The sequence below is a fragment of the Oryzias latipes genome, chromosome 13 (genome assembly GCF_053564925.1).
Source record: "Oryzias latipes strain Hd-rR chromosome 13, Olatipes_Hd-rR_3.1".
Classification (NCBI taxonomy): domain Eukaryota; kingdom Metazoa; phylum Chordata; class Actinopteri; order Beloniformes; family Adrianichthyidae; genus Oryzias; species Oryzias latipes.
Window position 1 is genome coordinate 7,596,369 of NC_136249.1, and position 12,024 is coordinate 7,608,392.

General features: G+C 41.8%; 1 long non-coding RNA gene across 1 annotated transcript; it reads left to right on the top strand.

The window, feature by feature from the left end:
- Positions 1 to 8,050: 8,050 nt before the first annotated feature.
- On the top strand, positions 8,051 to 10,086 carry LOC144981471 (uncharacterized). Its single transcript, XR_013647115.1, has 2 exons — positions 8,051 to 8,363; positions 9,499 to 10,086. It is a non-coding gene; the product is annotated as an uncharacterized LOC144981471 (long non-coding RNA).
- Positions 10,087 to 12,024: the final 1,938 nt, after the last annotated feature.

Here is a 12,024-nt window from a genome sequence, read left to right on the forward strand (position 1 = left end):
TCAAAAAAGTAACACGGCTGCATCATCAAAAGAAAGAGTTTCTGCTTGGAGTAGAAGAACGGACAAAGTAAACGCAGGAGTTTCTGATCTTATTTCCATTTTCCTTGTGACAAATATATATATATAACTTATCCAATTTTGCCAACTTGAATGAATCACTTCTATTGGTAATAATTGAGTTAAATTTATTCAACCTAATTTCTTACGTCTATAAAACTCAATAATTGTTTATACAACTCATATTTACGTATTTATCTAACTAAATGTCATATTGCTCCAATTCAATTAATATTTTTTCCATCTTTACTAATTATATTTCTTTAGCTCTCATATGTCTAAGTTTGAGCCGGCAGATATACTCAATTTTATAACAATAAAAAAGACGGGGAAAAAATGCGCGGTGTGCATAAATTGATCAAAGCATTATCCATCATTGTTATTACAGCATAAAGCGGTAGGGGTGCTATATAAACTCATCATCCTCTCACTCCCTCTCATTCATGGTGCAGAGACGTAAGCATAGTAGGACAAAATAACTCAGCAAAACACAGTAAAACAGCTAAACAACTAAACACATTTGGTCAAAAAGCCACACTTAAACCCAAATCCGTCCAGACAGGCAAAGGGAATGGTATCCCACAATCCATTGCGGTGCCGATCTAACAGCAGCACCAAAGTTACACCTACTTAATTGAATTAATTTGAATGAAAGTAAAATAACTATCTGAAAACTACGTGTTATTTTTAAACTGACTTAAAAAAAAAGATTTATCTTAACTGAAGCAAATGATTAAGTTAGATCAAAGTAAAAAAGTTGAATTTTCCAACATCCATATGTGGTCTTATCACCCTCTCATGGTGGAAAAAGTATTATCTGAGCTTCTTCATCCACTAAATCATCTTCAAATGGACACGCCATGCTGCTTCACCTCTCTGAAAACAAACTAACCTTCAACTAAACCTGCTTCAGACCAGGTTATGTTCAGAGCATGAGTTACCATGACAACTTGACATATCCTGAAACATACCTCCATTTCTGGAACCGAAAGCTGAGGTTATCAACTTCCTTAGCCTCAAACTTATCGTGGGAGCTAGCATAACCTGCTTTTTGGGATACCCCCCTGTACTCCATATTTCTGCAGTGCGTTTGTGTGTTCAACAACGCTGGTTCTGATTGGCTACCACGAAACATGATTCATTCAGTCATTTTTACTGATGAATAAAGTTTTGCTTTCTGACAGAAAGACACTTTATGCCACAATACTGGCTGCTGGTGCTTTCAGTTTATTCAGATTCAAATAATGTGCTGCTATATATTTAAATCAGTTTACACACCGCGCAGCGTTGTGATAACAAAAACAGTAATTGGTTGAAATGACTTTGTTGCCGATAAAACAGTGAAAGAAATTTTTTTTTTTATATTTGTTTCCTACAGAAAAACATTTGAAGATGTTCTTGAGAGGTTTGGGGAAACAAAGACAAATGTGAATAGAAATATTTGAAATTTGACATTTATTTAATGAGCCATCATTTGTAGTAACAAAAACCAGAAAGCAGCGCATTCTTTCCCTGCTCCCTGTGAATTCTGTTGTGGCTCATCTTAAGCTGTGTCATCTAACAGAGCAGTCCGTACAGTTGTGTGCAAACAAACTCGACCGTGGTTTTATTGGTTTTTGGTGGAGATGTGAGAACCACTGATTGCTACTAAAGTTTAGCTTCACTTTTCTTCCCACAGTCATCAGAGAAGAGATTTTAGTTCTACTTTGACTTGTTGCCATTCATTTGCCCTGAAATGCCCTTACAGGAACATTTAGTGTCAGCTTTTGTGTGTTCTGCATGTTATTTTTCTGTTCAGTCTATTTAACTCCCTGATCTATCAGGTAAGGGGATTCCAGCGTACGCACCAGCCTTATAACTTGTCTTCTAAACATTAAACTTAATGATAATTAACTAAGCAACGTTACTTTAGGTTAAGACTCATTTGTTTCTGTGTGCTGGACTGTTCAAATGACTGGTGCACATGTACTGTAGAATATAACCAGACCAATGACGTGTGACGTCACCCATAGAAAACGCCTTACAGTACTTCAGGTTCCAACCAACCAAAGTCAATTCTGTCGCCATTTTTCCGTCGCCACGTTGGATGTCCTCAGTAAGCCGTTTATTGGTCCGTCTACATTTCTATGGCAATCACTCTTTCCAATCAGGAGTGAGGATGTTTGAAGGCCACACCCCTTCCACTGAAAGCGGGCTCGGGACGGTCGGGACAACACTTTGAACGTTTGGCCCGAGGCCACCTACTTTTATTGAGGTATCTGATTAGTCAGTTGATAACTTTAAGATTTTAAGCCAAAATATGAAAAAACAAAAACAAAATAGGATTAGCAATAAAATGTTAATAAAAGGTATCAGAGCAAGAATGGTTATCCACAGGAACACAATAACCGACTGACTAATAGATGTTTATTTCTCTAAAGACGTCTGTGGGATTTTGTGGGATTTTGTTTTTTTTTTGTTTTTCCTGTTTGAAACGTCAGGAGGGGGGGCTACTCAGAATGGATGAACCATATCCCCCCACTGTCGGTTCCAGGATTGAACACAAACCAAATATATGACACAGTCAATGGTAAGTGGTGTAAACTTTTATAGCGCTTTCTAGCTTCCTTAAGGCTCAAAGCGCTTTACAGTCACAGACCCATTCACCCAGTCACACACACATTCACACACTGGTGGCGGCTCCGCTGCCGAACACTGGCGCCAACCTTCTACCAGAGGCAAGGTGGGGTTCAGTGTCTTGCCCAAGGACACTTCAACACACAGCCGGGCAAGGCGGGAATCGAACCTGCTATATTGAGATCGAAGGTCTACCACCCTACCGCTCGTAAGCCTGTGGAGTATGACCAGTCAAAGGTTTTGCATTAAAGACAAACTTCTCCAAAGACATTATTTATTCCTCATTTATTTTTATTTTTTTTACGAACACTTTTTTTTCCAGAAGATGGACTGAAATGTAGAGCCGTAAACTGCAGGTACAAGGTTAGAGAGTAATGACATGAGGGGTGATGATCCTGAAAACATTTCATCAGTAAACCCTGCAAATCCACTCAGGAACACGTAAAGACAAATCCATGTAATCTTCCTAGACTAGTTGTGCAGTCAGCAAACCCATAATGGCATAGCTGCATACAGACAGGATTCTGATGGTGTCCTTGGAAAAAAACGGAAGTGAAGCTCTACTTTTTGTTCACCTGTATGGATTTTAGAAGCCCTCAGAAGTAGCTTTTGCTTCATTTATCAATAATGACCTGATTTATAAAGTGACTCACTTTACACTTACAGGTGAATAGAGTCACTTAAACTTTGTTAAAATGACCTTATCAGTCACCATTTCAAGGAAAGTTTAGCTTAAGGGTTCCACCTAAACAACAAAAAACCCGGAAAATCTTGGTCCAGGTGTTAAGCTAATCTCTGGGGATGATGCAAACATTAAGCTGTTTCAGATTTGTCAATTTAAAGACCACAGGAAAATGTGTTTTTAACAAGTTCTTGTGGCATTTTTCTAATGATGGAGGACATGTATAAAGAAAATTAAGATAAGAATGTATTTTCTGAGTACCGTTATGTCTTTATTCATATTGTTGTATATCAGGAGCAGAAAAAGAATGCAATCTTTAAAAAAGATTGTATTTGTGATGTAGAAAATACGCAGAGCGGGCCTCAAGCTTTCTGCTCTGCTCCATTCTGATGCTTCCACTAGTAGACGACTAGATCGAGCTGGAATCTGGCTCTAAACGGTACGGCTGGATGGCTCTATCGCTCGCCATTTTAGTTGCACAGGTAGTTTTAGGTTGGGGGTGTGAGGGGCTGTAGGCTAGAGGGGGGGGGGGGGTATACAAAAGGATGATGCAAAATGTGGACAGGCTTTTTGATTTTGGCTAAAAACAACATAATCATAATTAAAAGACCTCTGGGAACACTTTGATGATTGGAGTGGAATAGCATGGATTTTACCCTTATTTTTCACACAGAGGGGGAAGAATAAATATTCCATTCATTTCATTCAGACAGCTGTGGTATTCTGGTTAGCAGAAAACAAGGCATCAAAGACAAAACAGTGTTTGAGCCTTTCTATTGTAGCTGAGTTAAAGACATTCTAAAAGTAGGTCAGCAGTAGAATGAATCTTCATAATCCAGATCTTGGGATGAACATTAAAGCCGAGTAATACGAAGCTAAAAAGCAAAAAGGAAGCCAAAAAGATGGATGAATGCATGAAAACTGGCAACTTTATACAGTCTGAGGAGGGTTAGAATCGACAACCAGTTACAGCAGCTGGACTCTTGTGAGATCCATGGTCAGAATCTAGTGCAGCAACTCTTCGGTTTTGGTCTGTTACAGCTGAATCGATGTACCTAATCATCCCAGAGGAAGTCTATGTTAGTAATGGATTAACCCTCGTGAAAAGGTTCAAAATATTGTTTTAAATCACTTTGTATCATCCAACCTTTTTTATTTACTTGTTTTTAGATAATATAGTCATATGTCCCTACCACATTCCCAATAAAATCTCTGAGTGTTTTTGAACCAGTGTGCCATGGGAAGGTATTCACTTTCACCTAATTGGCCTAAAAACATTTACCGATGACTGGATATGAACTCAGGACCAGGTTTCACACTGAGAAGGTAGAAATATAAAATATCATAAAAGACAATTTTTTTCTTTGTGTGCGTTTGATTCAGTGGCAATTTCTTTAACCCTTGTGCTATCTTAGATGACCCCACCCTTCCATTGACGTGTTCTTCCTACCATGACAAAGGTGGATAAAGGTGGAAAGATTTCATGGAATCCATGGACACCAGTGAAGATCACAAATCATTGAAGAAAAAAGGTTCAGAGCACTGTCTAGTGGGTCTAGATGACCCAACTCCCAACGTTAAAGTGCCTAAGATAGCACAAGGGTTACGACTGCAAGGCCTTATGTCACATAATTAATGGTCAAATATGTACTATTGTATTAACATTTTATTGACTAAAGATGCGTTAGGAAACGTTCATCTCAAAGACGAGCTCGTTCAGAAGCAGTTACATAAAGCAGGTCGGCTGACCCGATTTGCTTCTCATACATTCCCGCAGCGTCACAGTGCATTTCCCCATTGAAGCCCAACGTCCATTGACTTCAATGGGGCCGCTTTGAACGTTTTTTTCAGCGCTTCAAAACTAGACGGTCATTGGATAAACGCTGCGATTATGTCCCGCTCCAGGCTTCTGTCTGATGATTGGAGGGTCTGTCGAAAGACTGCATCTCCTCTTGACTGACAGCGATTGTGTACTATAAGGAATCACTGAAGCTATTTGCGCTCAGTCCCAACGCAGATGTTCAGTCGAAATAAAAACTGCTGCAACCTATTTCTTTGATATTTTCTTGGCGAAATAGCTTGATCTTTTACTTTTAAATAAATAAACAATTTTATGACGTAGGCCGAAGATGAGCTTCCCCTCTCTGACAGACCAGTAGCCGCCACTGGTTTTATTCCTATTCAAAACAGTTCTGTTAATACAGACTACAGAGTTTTTTTTTTCCCCTTCCATTTTCTGTGTCTTATGATTTTTTTAAATTGACCTTGGAGTAAAAAATGTTGGAAAACACTGATCCATACAAATGTGTGTATAAATATCACACTAATTTACAGTTACACTTGTATATAGTTACATATTAGTAACTGCAGGACGTACAAAGTTGTTCTCCCGTTTTTCATTAATGTGCATAGAAATGTGTACTGGTCCCAAAGTCTGTGTAGTGCATCACAAACGGCTCCTTTAGGACCACAGCAGAGGAGGAGTCAAGCGTTCATCTCCAGAACTCAATGAGCCATTTTTGGGGTCCCTGCGGGGGGCTGCTGGAACCAACCCAGCCACTGTTAGGTGAAGGAGGGGTACACTCTGAACAGGTTGCCAGTCTGTTGAAAGGCGACACACAAACACACCAAGGGACATTATCTTTTTTAGAAATACCAAGTAGCCCAGGAAGCAGGTTTTTGGATAGTGGGAAAAAGCTGGAGTGCCTGGAGAAAACTCATGCATGCACAAGGACAACATACAGGGGCGGGGCTATAGGGGACAAGTGGAGCAGCAAAAATCTTTGCCCCCCGCTTTATGAGGCAATATTAGTATTATTATTGACAGAGATTAAGAAATCATCAAACACACTTCTGTCAGCTTTGCAAAAATAACAAAAGCAATATTTTAAAATGATATCTTCCAAGATCTTTCACGTTTTTTTCACAACTGCTTTATATTAGTAACAGCACCTCAGCTAAAAGACCTGCAGTTTTAATAACAACAGTTACAATAAAACTTTGTAACAGCCTTCCAATTTGCTGTTCTCTCTTCTCCTTCCAAAGACTTCTGCCACCCCCCAGCCCTGTTCTAGCTCTACTCCTGAGAACATGCAAGCTCCACACAGAAAGGATTTGAACCGTGAGCTTTCTCACTAGCTGGTTACATGGGCAGAATATCTTGATCGGATCAATGGTCGGGTTAAAATTCAGTTTGCAGTTCATGAGCTCCTTCAGTATGTTGAACCATGGCTGTTTAGTGTTTGCACATTTCACTTGTCCTCCCTGCCGGCTCCTGATTTTGGTTTTGTCACCCTGGTCTGTAGCATTTCAGTCCTTTTGGGGTTGTTAAAAGGGAAAATTCTAGGTGTTTTGTGTTCCTTTGGGTCTTTTTTTTTTCCAATTACCACTTCAGAATCAGCGCTCATATAGTGAAAACCAATCAAGCTAACCCTGAAATGGCAGGTCTTCCTTGTATGTCAGCAAACTTATACACCTATACAAATGTGGATCCAAACCACCTTCCAGTGACTGTGATTTGATAGCTCATGACTACACGTGATGGTATTTAACGATTAAGATATCATGTAAACAGCAAAATGCACATTTTCTGGTGTTCTTTTACATTCATTGGTCAAAAGACAGTCTGTCTTTCCTGAACAGCTGGCATAACGTTTTTCTTAGATCTTTACATTTTTTGTAAGCATTTGTCGTCACCAGCAGATAACTCATCACCGTCTGTCCAGTCTGGAATACAAACCCAAGCATGCTGGAATCTGTTAATGCCCACGCAAGGTCATCCCTGAAGGATCTGGAGCGGTAAACAGCACAGTCACAACTGCTGGTCGCTGCAGCTTTAACTAAGAGTTTTGGAATGAAGCCTGAAAAATCCTAAAGACCCACTCCAATGAAAATCCAGTTTTTTGGTGTTTTTAACGTGTTCTTGTGGTATTTTTCTGATAAGAGGGCATATGTGAAGAGAATTAACCTCAACGTTGCATTTCTGACTCATTCTTCATTCAAATTGTGGTGAATCAGGATCAGACGACAAAAATGTTGTCAGAATAAGAGCTTATGTGTGTGCTGGACGAGCCACAAGCTCCTGCCTCTGCCCTGTTCTGATGCATCGACTCACAGAGAAATAGATCTGTTAACGTCTTTGTTTTCCTCATTTGAACTGGTATCTGGCTGTAAACTGTACCATAGCGCCAGTGTTGCCCGCCATTTTTGTTGCACCGGTAATATTAGCTTAGAGGTGTGAGAGGTTGAAAGCTATTGGGAGAGAGAGTAAACAGCTTAATTATGGGTGATGGGAGAGGGGGGGGGGTTGCTTCGCTCCAATGGTCCCGCCCGCAACTGAGAGGCAAATTTCGAATGAATTCCTGCTGCTCTACAGAAAACATGTCCTAGAAAACAACACAAGTTTTCATTTTGGGCTGAAAACGACATAATCAGAATTTAAAGACCACTGAGAACACTTTTACGATAGATTCAAAGATGATCAGAGTGGCTACTTAAGGGCTTTCTTATTTAGAAGTACACAGAAATAGTAATTGAAGAGTTTGGGAAGGATTGAAATCTCAAAGAATCCTAAATATCCACACTTGTGGGTGCATTTAAAAAACAAAAGAAAGTTAAAACAACCAAAAGGAAGCACAATTTCGCCAAGCAACAGCGATGAACCTGCTGCTCACAGTCATGTCATTTCACAGAACAATGGGAGTGAATTGGATCCAAGAACAGTCAGATCTTTGACTGAGTGATCAACCTCTCAAAGGCTTGCAAATGGAGATAAAAGAACGGAACAAGGGTAAGGATTTGTTGAGATGCTGTTTTCTCATCTGTGATGTTTCCTTATCATTTAGTCCAAGCACATGCATTTGCTGATGACAACCACTGCATGTGTGTTTTTACGTTATCTATGTTGAGTCATGATAAAATCAAGAGTGACTGAAAAAGGATCCTGGAGATAATTGGGCACAGAGGCTCTGGCAGGCGCCACCCCGACAAAGACTCCGCCACGTCACTGGTTAGTGAGACAAATTTAGGCCTATGGGGGCACTTGTTACTATGGCAGGCAGAATGCAACACTATCACCCGCTGTCACAGACCAACGCCTGCCAAGGCTCATCCAGTTCAAATTGTATGATTCCTCCATGAATTACACAAATAGCAGACAGTTTTTGGATTGCAGTCGTGGACTAGAAAGAAGAAGCCGGAAAGTTTCAAAGAATCTTGTCGCAACAAGTTGTGTTTTGTATATAGTGTTGACGGAAAAAAGGGCAAAAAACCCCCCAAAATAACTGAACCACTGAACTATTTTTAGTGAATTCTCAGTCTACATAAACGCAGGAGCGTTGGATACAGAAGGTCATTACAGCTAATCTTGTCCAAACCTTTGGCAGACCCCCAGCTAACACTTTCTAACTGGTTTCCACGGCAACCCCAACCAGCAGGATGAATTACATCTGACAAAGGACAGTTAATGTTTAACAGCATGTGGATCTCAGAGAAGAAACAACCTCAAAACACACACAAGGACAGACAGAGGTGTGTTGGGATGTGTGGATGGATGTGTGGGTGGGGCAAGGGGACTCATTTGGCACGAGGGTGCACCTGTAGGCTCCTGTGATTCATAGGATTGATTTAGGAGGAAAAGATCAAATTAAACCTGGGTATGTTTGTGCGCTTAGGGCTGCAGGCGGAAAAGCAGATCAATGGGAAATAGTTTATAGAGGCTGATGCTTCCATTTCTATTCAGAGTGATCAATGGAAAACTGGCCCTTGAGCTGCACATCAGTCACACCGGTGCGTGTCAGGGATGTGTTTGTGTGCACTTGAGTTGAAAGTAACTTTATTGAACACTTGACGTCCTTTGTCCCACGGTGTTTGCTGCACACTGGGCATGTTTGTAAAAGCGTTCCTGTCCGCGTGAGCTGAAAATGCGTGTCACATATCAGGATCGCTGACCTTTGGCGAAAAACCTTTTAGCATACTCCTCTGTGGTGAGTTTCTTTTTAATCTAATGATGTCCAACAAAGCGGAAACAACCCGAGAACCAGTTGGTCTTAGTGTTGATTTTGGCCACTATTGTCCTAGCTCAAACTGCCTTAAATAACAGTTGATAAAGTTTTTTTCAATGAATAGTAATATTCCAATTCCAGGTGCTACTTGAGGTGGCTCAGGCATCCGGTCTGGATGCCACCCTGGAGAGATATTCCAGAAATGTCACATAGTGTGGAGGCCCTGGGAAGGACCCAGGACACGCCGGAGAGACTACGGCTCTCAGCTGGCCCAGCAACACCTCTGGGTCCGCCAGAGGAAGTAACTGGAGGAAGTCTGGGCCTATGCTTGGACTGCTGCCCCCACAACCTGGTCCCAGATGAGCAGAAGAAGAGGGATGGATGGATGGATGGACAGAAATCCAAAACAATCCAGAGACAGCTGCTATTTCAGGCTTGGAGACAAATCTACAATCTATCTACAACTCTGGTTGTAAATACAATGATATTGTGCCAACCCCAGTAAAAAAGGGTTTTCCTGGAGGTTGTTTTGGGAAGTTGCAGTGTTACTGTTTTCCAAAAAACCCTTCCTCTTTTATTTTAAGGTGTGTTTCACTCACTCTACTTCCTGTGTTTCTGTTAGCTATTCCTCCTACAGTGTGTCGTCACACTGCTTTTATTTAAGGCTCTGCCACATTCAGCGTTATTCTCAGTTGATGCAGTTTGTCAATAAACTATTCGATTCCTTTATTTAATTTTGTTTAGTTAAATTATCTTTAGATTCTTGATTGTCCATCTTTTTTTTGAGGTTCTAATTTCTCATTAAATCTATTATAATTTTTACAATCGAAAAAAAACAACAATAGGTTTTGGAACCTTTGCTAAATCTTTTGTTTTTTAAATGATAATGCCGTTTTTAGCCTGTGTTGTTTTCTAGGACATAGTCTCTGCATAGCGGGAGCGGGTAATTAGAAATTCAACTCTGACACACATGCATTTCCCAAGGAAGGTAGGACCTTGGACCATCTGTGCCCTACCCCATCCCTGGAGGGGGGTACCAGGCCCTCAGCAACGGCGGCCCTGTCCCATGGGTGCTGGCTCCCTGGGCCCGGCAGTCCTCTTTCCACGCAGGGAGAGGGATCCTTGAGTTCTCTTGCAAGACCAAGAGCCGGGGATCACATTATATCTGAGTCGGGGCTGTCCGTGTCCCTGTGGTGTGGGTTCTGGTCCCTGCCCCTTTGGCCTCGCCAAATTTCCAACTGTGGGCGAGCCTGGTCGGGCCATGTTTACAACACTCCTTGTGGTCCCCTCTTCCCTTGGGTGCCCTCCTCCTGGCGGGGACGGCTGGCCCCTGCCTTGCTCTCTCCTGGACCATCCGTGGGCCGGGTGGGTGGCTGCCTGGAGCGTGGGGCGGGTCTCCCTTGGGGGGTCCTGGCTCTTACCTGGGGTTGAGGTGGGGGGATGCCCAGAACTCCTGGGTGGTGGTGGGGTACTTGTCTGGAGCTGTGGGCGTTCTTCCGGGGTTGGGTCCCGCGTTGGGCCCTCCCAGTGAGATGGGGGGGGGGCTGCCCTTGCGGTTGGGCTGGAGCTTGCACTCTCTGTCCCCCAGTGCCTCCCTGCTCTCTGGCTTTGGGGGCCCCTGTGTCTCACTGGCCCTGGCCTGGGTGGCAGATTTGATCGCCCGGGGGACAGTTGTTCTCCATCTGCTGCCGTGTGGTGTTGGGGGGTTCTGGCAGCCGCTGCTGCTGCGGCGGGGATCTTGGTGTGGGAATAGCTGGGCACTCTCCCTCCTTCTTTTTACATTCCATCATCCATTTTAGAAGAACATAAATACTCACTAGAGTACAGGTGTTAGCTCACCTTTGCAATAATATTTTGCGTGATTGAATGAATGAAATATTTCACACTAGTTGGTTTGAAGTCATAGGTATGCGCGTGTGAACAATATTTCTATTGTGTACATGTTGACCTGAACTTTTATGGAGCCAACAGGTATGTTTATAACATTTGAGTGTGTGTGTGGACAGGCCCCGCCCTTATGGACTTGTATTAAATCTGAACCTCACTGTAATGAGTATAACCATCCAGAAACCTGTTACTTTATGCTGCTTCATGATCACCCTCCTAACCCCCCTTCTCTCCAACATCCCTCTCTCTTCTTCGCTCCTTTCCTTTTCTGTCCGGTCCAACACCAAAGATTTCAAATACGATTAAAATGAATAAAGTTTGGCCTCAATTACAAAAGGGGTTTATTCAGACATACCTCTGGTTTGTCAGAAGATTAAGAACCCCTGTTGTTAAAGTAAAATATGTCCAACACAAGAGTCCTTTAGCTCTCATCTGTTTGCCCAGCTGTTGGACAGGACAAGTTAAAAAAAAGAAAAAAAAGAAATTCACCTCTGAGTCGTAGGCAGGACCAGTGGTATAAAGCAACCCCCCACCCCTTCCTGTCCTGAATCTTATAACATATCCTTACTTGTTTTAGTTACATTTTTATTTTAAACGTTTCTTGTTTTGCTGTATTTTTATTGTGAAGCACTCTGGCACCTTAATGGATTTGTAAAGTGCCATACAAATCAAGATTCATCATAAAAATACATCCAAACACAAATAAAGTCAAATATAATAGTCTAATTTGAAATTGGTCAGGTCTTTTGAAAAATGTTGGCCTCTTTCTTATAGAGAAAT